The 13,552-nt window shown below is 45.2% G+C and overlaps 1 protein-coding gene across 4 annotated transcripts in view; it reads right to left on the bottom strand.

Moving 5' to 3' along the window:
* N4BP2 (NEDD4 binding protein 2) overlaps window positions 1-13,552 on the bottom strand; it is a 1,530,410-nt gene that overhangs the window by 1,470,311 nt on the left and 46,547 nt on the right. The window contains exon 2 of one of the 4 annotated variants that reach the window (XM_085642233.1): window positions 381-778. The exons of the other annotated variants lie outside the window; for them this stretch is intronic. The gene's annotated coding sequence lies outside the window, so the exon portion shown is untranslated. The remainder of the gene's footprint in view (window positions 1-380; window positions 779-13,552) is intronic. 4 annotated transcript variants of the gene reach the window in all.

Here is a 13,552-nt window from a genome sequence, read left to right on the forward strand (position 1 = left end):
TTGACGCCCTTCACTTCGATGTGCCTGAAGCTCGGTAAGTCGTGCCCACAGCTGTTTCCATTTTACTCATTTGAATGTCGGATTTTATCTTAACTGAGTAACAACATTGAAATGTTTTTGCATCATTGCACCCTAAAGAAGAACGTTCCAGGTAGAATATGTTTTTAAAAAAAATTGTTATGCATCTTAAAATATTGCTTTAAATATTGCAACAGGCTCCTTCAGGTTAATTCAAAAAAGATAACTCAGTGAGCTGAGCACCTACAGAGCGGAGCTCACGCACCCATTTGTCTTTCTTATGATTGAGTTATGTAACATGCAGACTGTGAACATTCACTACATAATCAGTTGTGATTACTACTATTGAATGAGGATTTTACCTGCATTCATCCAGGATTGGAGACCAAGTGGTCTCGTTGGTTTGACATATAATAGCTTGTCTTTATCCAGAAATGAAATTGATTGCTTCAGTCATGTTTACGTTCTATCTGAGTACCCAGTCTCGCGTGGCGTCTTTATTTTCTTGAATGGTGTGTTGCAGGCAGCAAGCCGGTGTGTTGATTGTGAAGGTGCTGGGGGTGCACGAGGAGTGTTCCATGCAGGTTGCCGTCTGCGAGCAGCTAGGAAGTCCCCCCGGGGGACAAGATCAGCTCTGGAGAGGACCCTCCCTCTGACCGCCGGCTGAAGGTCCTCTTCACTAGAGAGACCGCCGCACAGCTGAGAGCGGCCCCAGAGGACGTCATTCATATCCACCAGTCTTGGTGAGTGACAGACAGACCTGCAATTACAACACACTTCTGTTATCCACTCCTTTCTCTGTCAGCATCATTCCTAACTGCTCCTGTTGAAGATGTACGCTGCGCCCATCATTAGTATTGGGGCGCTTAAGCTGCCAATGCAACTTTTCCCCCCAGAAAATCTTGGAACATGGGCGTCCGCAAGGGGGTGGGGGATCTTGCCGCCCGCATTCCCACCTGGGGTTTTTCAGTTGCCCTTTAAAAAAAATGTCAAGATCGTTCTGCTGTTTGGAAAGGATTCTAGAATGGATGACGTTAAAATGATGCCCCCCTACCCCCCCAAAAAAAAAAAATTATAATTTTGCAGACTCCCATGTCTTGGAACTACGCTTTTCCGTATGTACAGTAATGGCCTTGAAGCTTTTTGAATCCTTGTCTCCTACTTGAAAAGAAAACTAAACATATTGTCTGGATGCCACCCCTACCCCAGCCCATATTATAAAGCCTCCTAGAATATTGACCGGTGAGAGTTGAATACGCCTATATCACATTACAGTTGATGAAGCGTTTGGGGGATAAACTCAAAGCCAACAGCAACACGTGATATTCAGTGCTGGCAGCCTCGACCCCTGCCCGTCATGTCGGGGATGGCGACTTTCTCCATGGGGGTTGGCAGATGCTGCATCAGTAGGTGAACATTAAGACCTGTACTTTAAATGGGCAGGTACTGATAACCTGCACTTCTTGAATTTTGAAGGGAGAGTTCCTGCACTCCTCAGTTGGAATTCAACTCTTTAAGTGGGAGAGTACAAGAACCTCAATGTAGCACTCAGGTACTGTGAGGCAAAGAGCACCTACAGTTCTTGAACTCTAGTTCAGCCAGTGTTTAAGACCCTACAGCTCGGAATCCTGCTAGGTTCACAGCCGTGACACTGGAAGCTTCGTCCTGCTCCATGGGCTGGACAGGAAGTGTGAGAAGGAACATAGTTGTCCACTCATGGGGCTCCAACTGCGTGGTGGTTCTCTGCTCTTGAACCTAGGAGATGCATAGCACCCAGGGCAGGTTATAGGTTGTGGGGAGGAGGGGGCTGCGGGCAGAAAAGGCCAACAGACGCTCACTGTTCCACCAAGGCCCCACCTCTTTTATTGACTGAGCATTTGTGAGACTGCCATATTTGTCCGGGTGCAGTCATCCCTTCCTCTGCACCCGTAGACAATACAGGGGTGTTTGCTGTTTTCAGACTCAGTTTGCACAATTACTCAATTCTTTTAGGCACTTATGTTAAATTAGCGGATTGAGAATATTGCTAAGTGTCTACCAATGTATGACTGTGTGGGTGTTCTGAACACGCCTTATAGGCTCCCATGTTCCTGCGCTCACCCTTACCTACAGCTGAGAAAGATCTGCTGTAGATGAATTCAGAGGTGGCATTTCTTTTTCATCTAAACTGAACATGGGGGCACAAAATGTATTATGAATCCAGACAATATATTCTCTCTTCGTTGTGTATATAATTTAGCTCACTCAGTGCATTTGTGCATTTTAAATCTGCACCATCATTCAGTGGAAAGACTTACATATCATTACATATACGTGTATTGATTAGTGAGGGAAGCTCATGCACCACTAGGATTGGTAGTATATGTGCTCATTATAGTTTCATGATTTTTACAAACATTTTGTCTCATTTAGTATGAATTTCCCTCTTTTGAAGAATTGTGGATGCTCCTTGCTTGGGTGTTGCATTCCCCTTTATTAATACATAAATACATGAATCAGAATGCAAAAAAAATGGTACCCTTGTATTAGACAGCTTGAAATCTTTTTATAACTCAACTTGCAGATCCAGACTGCTTATGCACAGGTAAAGGAAGGTGGTTCTAGGACATCGGCACATATCTACAGAGGAGGGAGGCGTGGGATTTCACCAGCCTTGGGTAAGTGTATTCCTTCAACAGCAGCAAAACTTATATTCTTTACTGAACAGCATTTTACTGCAGGGATGTTCCTGCGTCTTTTCAAGCCAATCCCTTTGATAATTATTATTTGTTACATGCTGTTGTTGTGGTGTTTAGTCCCCTTTGGGTGAAGCCATTTTTGCGATATTACAGGATCCGGAGGATTGTTGGTGGTGGAAGTCTTACAGGTTGACCTTCTAAATAGAATGACGTTGCTTCCTGTGATCTGCTGGTTTATTTACTACAGTTGACTAAGAAGACACCTTGAAAGGCTGCCTTTCAATTAAAGATTGCATCATCAGCCATTTGTGTACAGGGAATTTGGAAGAATCTTACAGGCAAAATGTCAAACAGTCTAGGTTTTAATTTGTTCAAAAAAAAAAATCAGTAATTGTTACAATGATACTTATAAGTTTAGTTGCATTAGCAGTTGATTTACTTAGCATTTTGGTCTCGAATTGAAAAGTTAGTAACAAACCTGGAGCACCCTTGGCAGATGTCGACTCTTAAATGTGGATAAAAATGGCTCATTCATACATGCCTTTTTAAGAGGAAGCATCATGGTATATGCAGATGCAGCCTTCACCTGAGGTATCTTATCAGAGAAGTTGATAGAGGTGCTGTAGCCGTTGTGTTTCCTATTCCACTAAGTTACAGGACCATATGTCACATACTCCTTGAATAGACCACTGTTTGACACTGAAAATCATTGTGCATTATTACTCTTTTAACATTACTTCGGTAACAGACGTTTTTTCCCCTTAATTATGGCGCGCAGACCCAGAGCTCGGTGATTCAGTAGTCCCCACTTGGAGTTCTTTGGTCAGGCTTTTCATGGGTTAGCTAGGTAAATGCTAACTAAATGCGTATTGGACCAAACAACAGGAATACTGGGTGTTTATGGGGTGGTGCCATACAGCTGTTAACCTCGGCTTTCTCATGCTCAGATGTTTGAGGAAACTTGAAAAACACTAGGGACCTCCTTAAGGGCAGCCATTGCTGTGTTACAGATTTCAATGGCCTGATGCAGACCTGCGAGTTGTCCGGCCTGTACTTGCCTATGAGTGGATCACCTATGGTTTTCTTCCATGCGTCATTACCACCACGGCACTCATCTGTGCCGTCCCACTCATGTTTTACCAGAGCCAACCTCATTCCTGCACTGCCACCAGAGCTGCTGTAAATGAGAAGGTTCCCACTTGTGTAGTGCATGCTCTCTATACGCTTTGGAAGCTCGGACTACAGATGCAGTGTGTGAGTGTGCCTTTGCTGTAACTGTTCTGTGTATGTTATTATGTTTATTAAGGGCTAACTCACTGAGGCATGTTGGTGCTAGGACAGACCAGACAAGTAATTAGTGCAATATAGAACACCCAACAAAAACACCACTAACCAAAAAAATCACAAAATCATAATTGTAAAACCATTTTATTTTATTGTTTTCTCAACAACACAACCCCCCAGGGTCCCCGAGGGTACCAACAGGTCACAAGAGAGTATCATATGAGACAGACTACACAATTATACAATGACAAATACTCTTCCCGTGTGGGCCCCCCCTCCCCTCCCATCCCCCCCTCCACCCTTGTCAGTGTGCCCCCTACCCCTAGTCTTCCGATGGTAAGCCCTACTCCCGTAACATACGATTGGCAGGGGTGGTCTGTCCCAGTTCTACCAACTTAAGTGCGTTCCAGGAGCCCTCCCTGGCATGGGTCACCGTCCAATTACAAAATCATAATATATACCAATCTATGAGCTTTTAGTATTTGTGGGTCATTCACTTCTGCAAGTCCACGAGACATTGTTTTAGCCTTCTAATGTAGTCTCCTTAATTCTTTTTAGGTCTTGCTGAGTCAGCGCATGCGCTGTCTCTTCGAGACATTTAGTAAGTGGCTTTTAAAAGTGCCACCAGAGGCTTTTGCTGGCCTCAAGCTTGCGTTCACGCGCGCAGCCGCCATGTGTGTTTCTGTCAAGGCTCATTAAACCTTGCGTGCCTCTCTCCGCCTTGTTTTATTTACTTTTTGCAAGCGCACACAACTCCCGGTCGCGGATGAAATTCTTGCTCACGATCACTTTCGCGCGCACCATTTGCTTGTTTGAACACTTCTCGCCCTTTCCTTGCTGTTTTCTGTGCATCGCTCATTCTTTCATTACTTGTCACTTTTATGTGCATTTCTCAGTCTTTCTTTGCTACTTCACTGTGCATTACTTCTTCCTTCTTCTTCCTTCTTTGCTGCTTTTCTGTGCGTTTCTCATTCTCTTTCTGCCACTTTCATGTGCTTTTTTCATAATTCCGCAATCTTTCTTTGCTGCTTTTTGAACTTTTACACTCATTCTGTGCTGATCTGCTGGGCATCTGCCACTCTTTCTCATTCATTCTTTGCTGATCTTCTGTGCTTTTGCCTTTCATTCTTTAACATTTTTCTCTGCCCTTTTCACTCAATCCTTGCTGCTTTTGGCTTCTTTTAGTCTCAGATCTTCTCTACGAGTTTCGAACTCAATTGCTCTCAACTCCTCTTCTTCCTTTTTCTCACTCTCTTGCTCTTCTTCCAGCCCTTTTTCCTGAATTTGCGACCTTCCCTGCCTCCTCTCCCACGCCGCACTCCCTACTCGATTCCCGCCAGTTACTTAGCCCAACCCATTTTCCCCCGCTTCTAATTCATGTCCGCCGCTGCTTGGATGCACAGCCCGTATGCGCCTCTCCCGTGCCCAGCGCCAGACCCCATGCTCTCACTCCCATCACTGCTACGTCTCTGCTTCCCTCTCCTCACCCTAAACCTTGAATACACCTTCCAGTGCTGCTGCTACGTCTCGGTAGTCGACTGCGAAGGTGCCTTGCCCTGTTACACCTGACACTTTTCCTGCATCTTCCCACACCTTCACACCACCCTCATGCACGGCACACAACACTCACCTCTCCCCCGGTTGATGTTATTGCACCAAGGATATTGTGCTGCATAACTAAATAATTATAAGTTCCCAAAAGCGAGACCTATTGGCTATGCCAATGCTTGTTGTATATGCTCTGGGGTCCCTGGAAGAGATCTTAAGAGATATACCATCTTCTAGTAAGAGATTGCCATCTGGGGTGAGTCAAAATTCGTTAATAGCAGAACATGTTTTTTGTAAGTTATGAAGGCATTACTTATGTTCTGATTTCTAACAGCTGAGCACACATTACATGGCCATCCTTAATAGAATTAGGTGGGTTGCTCTACTCAGCATTTTTCTTACTAAAAGACAGTTGTTGACATGGGCTTACCTCTTTCCTGTCAACCGGAAAATTCGCCCCAGGATTGAATGGAAGGTACTACCACAATTGGCTAGAAGGACAGTGCAAGACACTCTCAAACATTATTGATCAGGACACCATCAAGATATTTAAGCAGCTGAACGATGCCTAAGCCCTTCCAGAGATGCGGAAGGATACCGACATAAGCAACTATGCCATTGGCTGCTTATTCCTAGAATCAAACAAAAAACCAAAAGGGCCTTCTCCCGCTTTGAAAAATACCTCCTAAACTGCACTGGAGATAGACATGGCATGTCTAAACTCTACAATATGGGGAAATCACAAGAAGACATTTCTGCAGGCTTGGGAAAGGGAAGAACAAGTTACTTATCTTTGTTAACGCTCTATCTGGTAGAAACTATCGAACGCAAATTCCTTAGCTTTGAATATCCCCAAGCGTCAGACTGCCTAGGGAAGATTTTCAAGCACTACCCCTGCGTGCTCGTAAGTATCGTCGTTCGGTCCACATCGGCCATGTCGGTATGACATGCGTGATACCAATAAAGGTGCCACGTCTGCACGCTGATGCCAGTCACTTTTGTGACTTACCATGCCAGGAGCACGGAGTTATAAAGAGAACTGATAACTGGTGTGGAAAGGCTAAGCCTTGAAAAGGAAGTCCCTTACACCTGATCTGGTTCGCAGAGTGGAGAAGATGGGAGGGTAGGTAAGGAATCTGCAGCTAGATGGAGTCTCTATCAGATAAAGCGTTACCGAAGGTAAGTAGCTTGTTCATCTGATAGAGACTTCAAGCTGCAGATTCCTTACCTTTGAATAGATCTCAATCAATCAGCATTTTTAAAGCACAGCAAAGTCACCCCTAGGGGTAGCTGGGCGCTGTGGATGCGATGTCAGAATAAAGGTCAGAAACGAGCTGAAAGAGGCAAAATAGAGGTCAAGAATTTGCAGAAAGAGGCAAAAGAGGGCAGGAGCGAGCAGAAAGAGGCTAAATAAAGGTCAGAAACAAGCAGAAAGAGGCACACATAAAGGTCAGAAACTATCAGAAAGAGGCAAAATAAAGGGCAGAATAGAGCAGAATACAAGTCTGAAACAAGCAGAAAGAGGCAAAGTAAAGGTCAGAACTAGCAGAAAGATGCAAGAGCGAGCAGAGAAGAGGCAGAAAAACGAGCAGAGGAGGAACAAAACCAAAGGCAGCAGAGGGTAGCAGACCGGCCAGATGGGCAGGAGGACCGTCGCAGGGGGAGCTGGCCCAAGGACTTTGGAGATATCCAAGCAATACCTTCCCAAAGGTGGTTCAGTGAACCCTGATAAACCAAAAAGTCCTGCAGGACCCAAGAGGCAAAGTGTCCGTCAAGACGGACCTGACTGTCAGATCAGTAATGTTTTATGAAGGTGTACAGTGATGCCCACGTTGCTGCCTGACCGATGCCTAGGAGAGGAATAATGTGCGCTAATGCATTGATTGCAGCCTTGGCTCTAGTAGAGTGAGCCTGAAAGCCCTCATGGGGCTGCTTCTTGTCCAATGTGTAGCAGATCTTAATGCACAGGACAATCCATCTCAGGATGGCCCGCTTCTGTGCAGCCTTCCCTTGTTTGGCTCTGACATTGTCCACGAAGAGTTAATCATCTACCCGGAACTCTTTTGTGCGGTCAAGGTAGAAAGACAACGCTCTTTTTTCCAGACAATGGAGTCTTTCCTCCTCTTAGGAGGGATGAGGCGGAGCAAAGAAGGTAGGCTGGGTGATGCTCTTGCCTACATGAAAGGAAATGAAAACCTTCGGAAGGAATGAAACATGTCTCTGGAGAACCAGCATGTACAGGAAGGAGGCCAATTCAAGAAGGATCTCAAGACCTGGCTCTTCGACTCAACTCAGACGGACCATCAGTCTCCCTTCCCCACCACCCCTCACCCTAGCACCTTGTGACCCTCAAGGGTAAGTGGCTATACTGTACAAACCCCTGATTGATTGATTGAAGATGGTATAAGGAAGGTGCAGCACAAAAAGTGTGTGCAACTCACTGACCCTCCTGGGCAATGTTATGGCCATTAAGAAGGTAGTGTTTATGGTCAAGAGCTTAAGAGGGCATTTGTGTAGAGGCTCGAATGGTGCACACATGAGAAAGGTGAGGACCAGGTTAAGATACCACTGAGGCATGATGAATAGTGTAGGAAGGAACATACGCTGCAGGCCAGAGAAAACTGGTAGAAGTGGTATAGAGATGCTCCGCACTTCCCAAAAGAAAACAAAGGGTATGTAGAAACAATTGAACGTTAAGTGTGCTCGACAGGCTGAACACAATGTCACCATAATAGTGTACAATATACATGAAAAAGAACCTTCTTCACTTAACAAAATTTTATAGATACACCCAGAGCACTACAAGGTCTTTTGAAGGTATGCTAATGAAAGCAGGTCCGATTTTATTTGTGCGAGTTCAATGATCCAGTACTGCTTGCATTTCGTACAGTTGAAAAACAGCCGACACGTGTTCAGTCTTAGATGACTTTTTAAGGCTGGATACGTAAGGCTATCTGGATAGTCAGTAGAGCCTTGAATAACTGGTAAAGTACACCGGAGTCTGATAGCCGGAATAGGTAACCGCTCTTCAAGTAACAATTAATAGGCCATGATAAGCCTGTTTATCTCTACCGCAAAGAAGGGAGTATCAGCACAAACATGTGTCTCGTGGCGTGATGCCTGCACTTCTTGACTGAATAATACGAGATGGCCCTCTGTCAGCTAATGGTAAGTGGGTGGCATGGGTGGAAGGGTGACACAAAGAAGAGCGAGTAGCCTCTTTGAACTATCTGGAGTTCCCAATGGTCTGATGTTACTGACCGCCAGAGGGAGAGGTGATGGCGTATCCTGCCTCCCAGTGGGTGCCCATGATGGTCTCAGGGCAAAGTAAAGAAGTCAGGAGTCAGAGGCTGCCGGAGAAGTAGGAGTGGACTGACCTAACCACTGGCAGTCTGTCCCATGAAGTCTCTAGAACCCGGGCCCTCGCCCACAAAAAGGCTGGCAAGCCTGCTGTCCGTGGTGGCTGGGAGGGTATGGGTGCGGTTGGAGATCCCTTCCATGGCCACGAAAGGGGCGGAAGGCAGATTGGGGTTGACAAGGAGCCATAGAAAAGCCCAAGGACCTGGCTGTAGCGCTTCTGTCCTTGAAGCACTCCAGTGCTGAATTTGCCTTGTACTAAAAAGGTCAGAGTCATCAAAGGGCATGTCAATGAAGAAAGCCTGGACATTCTCTGAAAAACCAGATGTCCTCAGCCAGGTGTGACACCACAAGGCCACCGCCAATGAAAGTGCTCTACCCAGTGAGTCGGTCATCTCAAGTCCATGGTGAACTTTTCTGCATCCCTTCCCATCGGCAACAACCTGAGAGGGTATGTCCCAGGCCTCCTCGGGGACCACAGGCAGCACTTGCACAACTGAATCCTATAGTGTATAGGAATAATGCCAAATAGGCATGCGGTGTTCACCAACTGCAATTACAGGCTGGTATCTAGCCTCTTGGATTCCATATCCAGTGAAGTGGAAGGGAACACTCCAGGGTGGCTATGCAATGAGGAGGCTCTCCGGGGTGGGGTACAGGGTAAGGAAACTAGGATGCTAGGAGCGGGGTTCTGGCGGCGGTCAATCGTCCTAGTCACAGGAGCCCTTGTGCAGGGCTTGGACCAGGCCCCAAGTAGGACATCTGCAAGGGCTTCACTTCACTGAATGGGAGTAAGGGTTCTGAGGGGTGACACACAGCTGAAGCACCAAGCATCTTGACTGCCACTAAGGATAGATTAAGGTCTGTGACCTCAGCTGCCTGCGTACCACCATTGTAAAAGAGGCTCCTTTCTCTGTAGCCACAGTAAAAGGGGAAACCAGGCCAGTGTCAGGCGAAGTGTCCAACCCACTGGCTTCACCCAGTTCCTCATACCAGTTGTCCTCCTCAATTGAGTCATCTTCATAAGGGTCCATAAGCTCCCAAATGTCTCCATCACCAGGCGGAATGACAATGGGGGTGACTGCTCGGGATCCAGCGAAGGATTCTTGGGGCCCAACTGGCACAAAGAGCGAACCCACTGGCGTGGTCCCAGTAGGGGACCCATCCACGCTTGTGGGACCCGAAGGCGCTCATGAGGGGCCGGGCATCCCAAAGATAAGGCGCATGGCCTCCTAAAATTCCTTCAGATGGGCAAGGGTTGCTCTGGCTCCAGTAAAATTGGGGCAGCGCAGAGTGGACCCAGGATCAGGCCCGCCGACTTGTGGGGTCTGGAGTGTTGACGCTCCCTCCCTCATCTCTTCGGATGACTTTAAAGGATGTTGGGAAGATGAAGAGGGCCTGGACTTCTTTGACTTCTTGTGCTTGTGGGACTTCCCTGACTTCCCCGATGACTAAGAGTGCAACTAATGACATTGGGAGGGGCTCCACGAACGTTCCTGGGACATCCCATGCGAATGGGACATTGAGCATCGTGGAGTAGACTGATGTCGGGAGGCAAGGAGTTTGAGGGATCACTCCCTCAGCGCCTTCGTGTGCATGGCGCGGCAGTCCTCAGATGCCCTGGAGACGTGTCCCAGCTCCAGGCACCACAAACACACCAAGTGGGAGTGTGCCACCGATATTTGTCAATGCAGGCACCAACATGGTTTGAAACCAGACGGTTGCTTTGGTGATATCCTAACACCAAGAGAAAAATTTCAAAGAGTCAATTAAAAGTAAAAAAAGACAAGTCAAAAAGCGACTGAGGGGTATCTCAATCCAGATCAGCGCTATCTGGTGCGGAAAGAAAAGACCTGATGTCAGCACACTGAGATGGCGCCTACAGAGTATCGTGGATGTGACGTCTGGTGCAGACATACAGCTGAACAACGCCACCTATTGGGCGCGCAGGGGTATTGCTCGAAAATCTTCCGGATCCAGTCTGACGCATGGGGATATTCAAAGGTAAGGAATTTGTGGCTAGGAGTCTCTACCAGATATGGACCTTACACAAGACCAGGAACAGTGGAAGGCAGATTATGCTGCAGGCTAGTAACTTTGAATTCCATGCAGTGGGAAGCGAGACACTGCTTTAGATCATCTATTGATGGCATTATACTACATATATCGACAAAATGAATAGGGGGAAGCTCCCTTTTTTTGGAGGAATTGTGGAGAAGAGAGAACTTTAACCCACACACTTTGGTCTTGCCACAGGTTGAAATCTTTCTGGTCATCAGTTCTAACAACTATAGAACAAGTAACTGGCTCCGACCTAGCTAGAAGCCCTCCGGTAATATTGCTAGGGCACCCTGCAGCAAATATATACGCTGTGCATGGTACTCAGGGGAGGCTCATCTCCCACCAGCTCCTGACAGCTAAGCAAACAACCCTTGGGCTATAGGGACAACAACTACTCCCCTCTAAATACAAGTGGATCGAAAATGTGGTGGATTCTAGGAATGGAGAAAGAGCAGGGGGGATGAAAAAGACTTTACCAAGCATTCGAGTTGTCTCTTGAATTTCTTCAAACTATATTATAAGGAACTCTCTTGCCCTCAAGGGACTCTGTGTGTTAAAGACTTTGGACACTTCTCAAATGGATGACAACTACACCACAATTCAAGCACAGTCCAAAGAACAAACACTCCCCTCAGCTTGACCAATGCGGAGGAGCGAGAAGGGAGGCAATTATGATACTCGTGGAAATCACAGTAAAGGCCGTAGGGTAGAGAGGGGAAGGTCACAGAGAGCAGGGACAATTGGGGGTGGTAAATGGGGAATCTTGACAAATGGTTCTATTTGCTAGAGTTCCACTATTTATGGCCAAATGGACAAGTTTTACTTAGATGACAAATTTAAATGTCAATAAACATGTACTAAAACCTAAACTAATGTATTACCACAGAAGACCTTCTTTATCAATAATTAATTTAGTTAATGGCTGTCATAAGAAAGGATAGTGGTATATACTTCCTTTTCTGTAGTTCACACATACTCTGCTCATTTTTCCACAATATGTGGCCTCAAGTAAAAAACAAACTACAAACTCCCCCCTTCGCCATCCCCCCTTCAAAAAAACACGGGAACTGGCCAGATGTGAACAGGCCCATGGTTTGCCTTTGGCATGCCCAATGAGTGACTCTGCTGTGCCCACCATTTTTTGGAGCCCCAAAGCGGTGACTTGGAGGTGGGGGAGGATTTATGGAGAAAACCGAGATTTATGCCACTGCCCTGAGAGCGGGGCGAAAAGACTAAAAACTTTCAAATTAAATAAACTAAAACAATACACTCAATAAAAGCAAGGCTAGATAGCCTTTGAAAGATACTACATGGAAAATAAAAGTAAAAGTTGACACGTTTTAGTCCACTGTAACTGTTTTGGCAGAGTGTCTGGGGACTTCAATGTCTGAGCTATAGTCAACCTACGAATAGGAACACAGCCGTTACCAGTTGGCTCAGGCTTAACATTAGTGGGTATTCACTTTCATCTCCCTTATAGTTGATAAGCAATATAAATAGGTGGAATCACCATGCCTGTAATTTCTCTGGATAGACACCCAGATATTTCTCACTTAAGTGCATGACATTCTAACATCTGGACAACTGCTTCAGCCCCTATAGCCCTTGATTTTTTGGGTGTCATGTACAAGCCAGTTATTATTTTAAGGTTTTTTAAATAAATATGAAACATATGAATGTTTTTATGGCCCTTGTCCAGATGATACTCTTTGTATCTTTGGGGATAGTCAATCCTAGTTCTGCTTGATATATATATATATATATATATATATATATCTATATCAAGCAGAACTAGGATATATATATATATATATATATATATATATATATATATATATATATATATATATATATATATATATATATATATATATATATATTCACTGAAAAAACCATAGGTTTCACACACGTTATAGTTAGGAATTAGCATTTAAAAAACCTTGCAAATTCACTTAAAAAACCATAGGTTTCACACATGTTATAGTTAGCTGGACATTTCACTCGTGAAAAACCATTGAAATTCCCCCGTTATAGTTAGTGCAGGCAACTATAACTCACGCGACCGCAATCCTCTGCTGATGACGTCAGATATTACATCACTGTATTTAGACACTTATTTACCCATGTCTTCTTCCATTAATTTTTAGCTATACATATATTACAAATATTTTTTTTTCAGAAAGACACATATGTCATCAGTGATGTAATATCTGACGTCATCAGCAGAGGATTGCGGTCGCGTGAGTTATAGTTGCCTGCACTAACTATAACGGGGGAATTTCAATGGTTTTTCACGAGTGAAATGTCCAGCTAACTATAACATGTGTGAAACCTATGGTTTTTTAAGTGAATTTGCAAGGTTTTTTAAATGCTAATTCCTAACTATAACGTGTGTGAAACCTATGGTTTTTTCAGTGAATTTGTACGGTTTTTTAAATGCTAAGTTATGTATTTTTTTTATTTTATTTTTTTAAGGTTTTTCACCGTGCGCGTACTGTACGCGCACGGTACGCTTCGTGCACCGTGCGCGCGCTGTGGGCGCGCAGTTCGCGGAATTTTTCCGTTTCTACCGTACGCGCACGCTATGCGTACTCCGCGATTTTTCG

The sequence above is a fragment of the Triturus cristatus genome, chromosome 2_2 (genome assembly GCF_964204655.1).
Source record: "Triturus cristatus chromosome 2_2, aTriCri1.1, whole genome shotgun sequence".
NCBI classification, from domain to species: domain Eukaryota; kingdom Metazoa; phylum Chordata; class Amphibia; order Caudata; family Salamandridae; genus Triturus; species Triturus cristatus.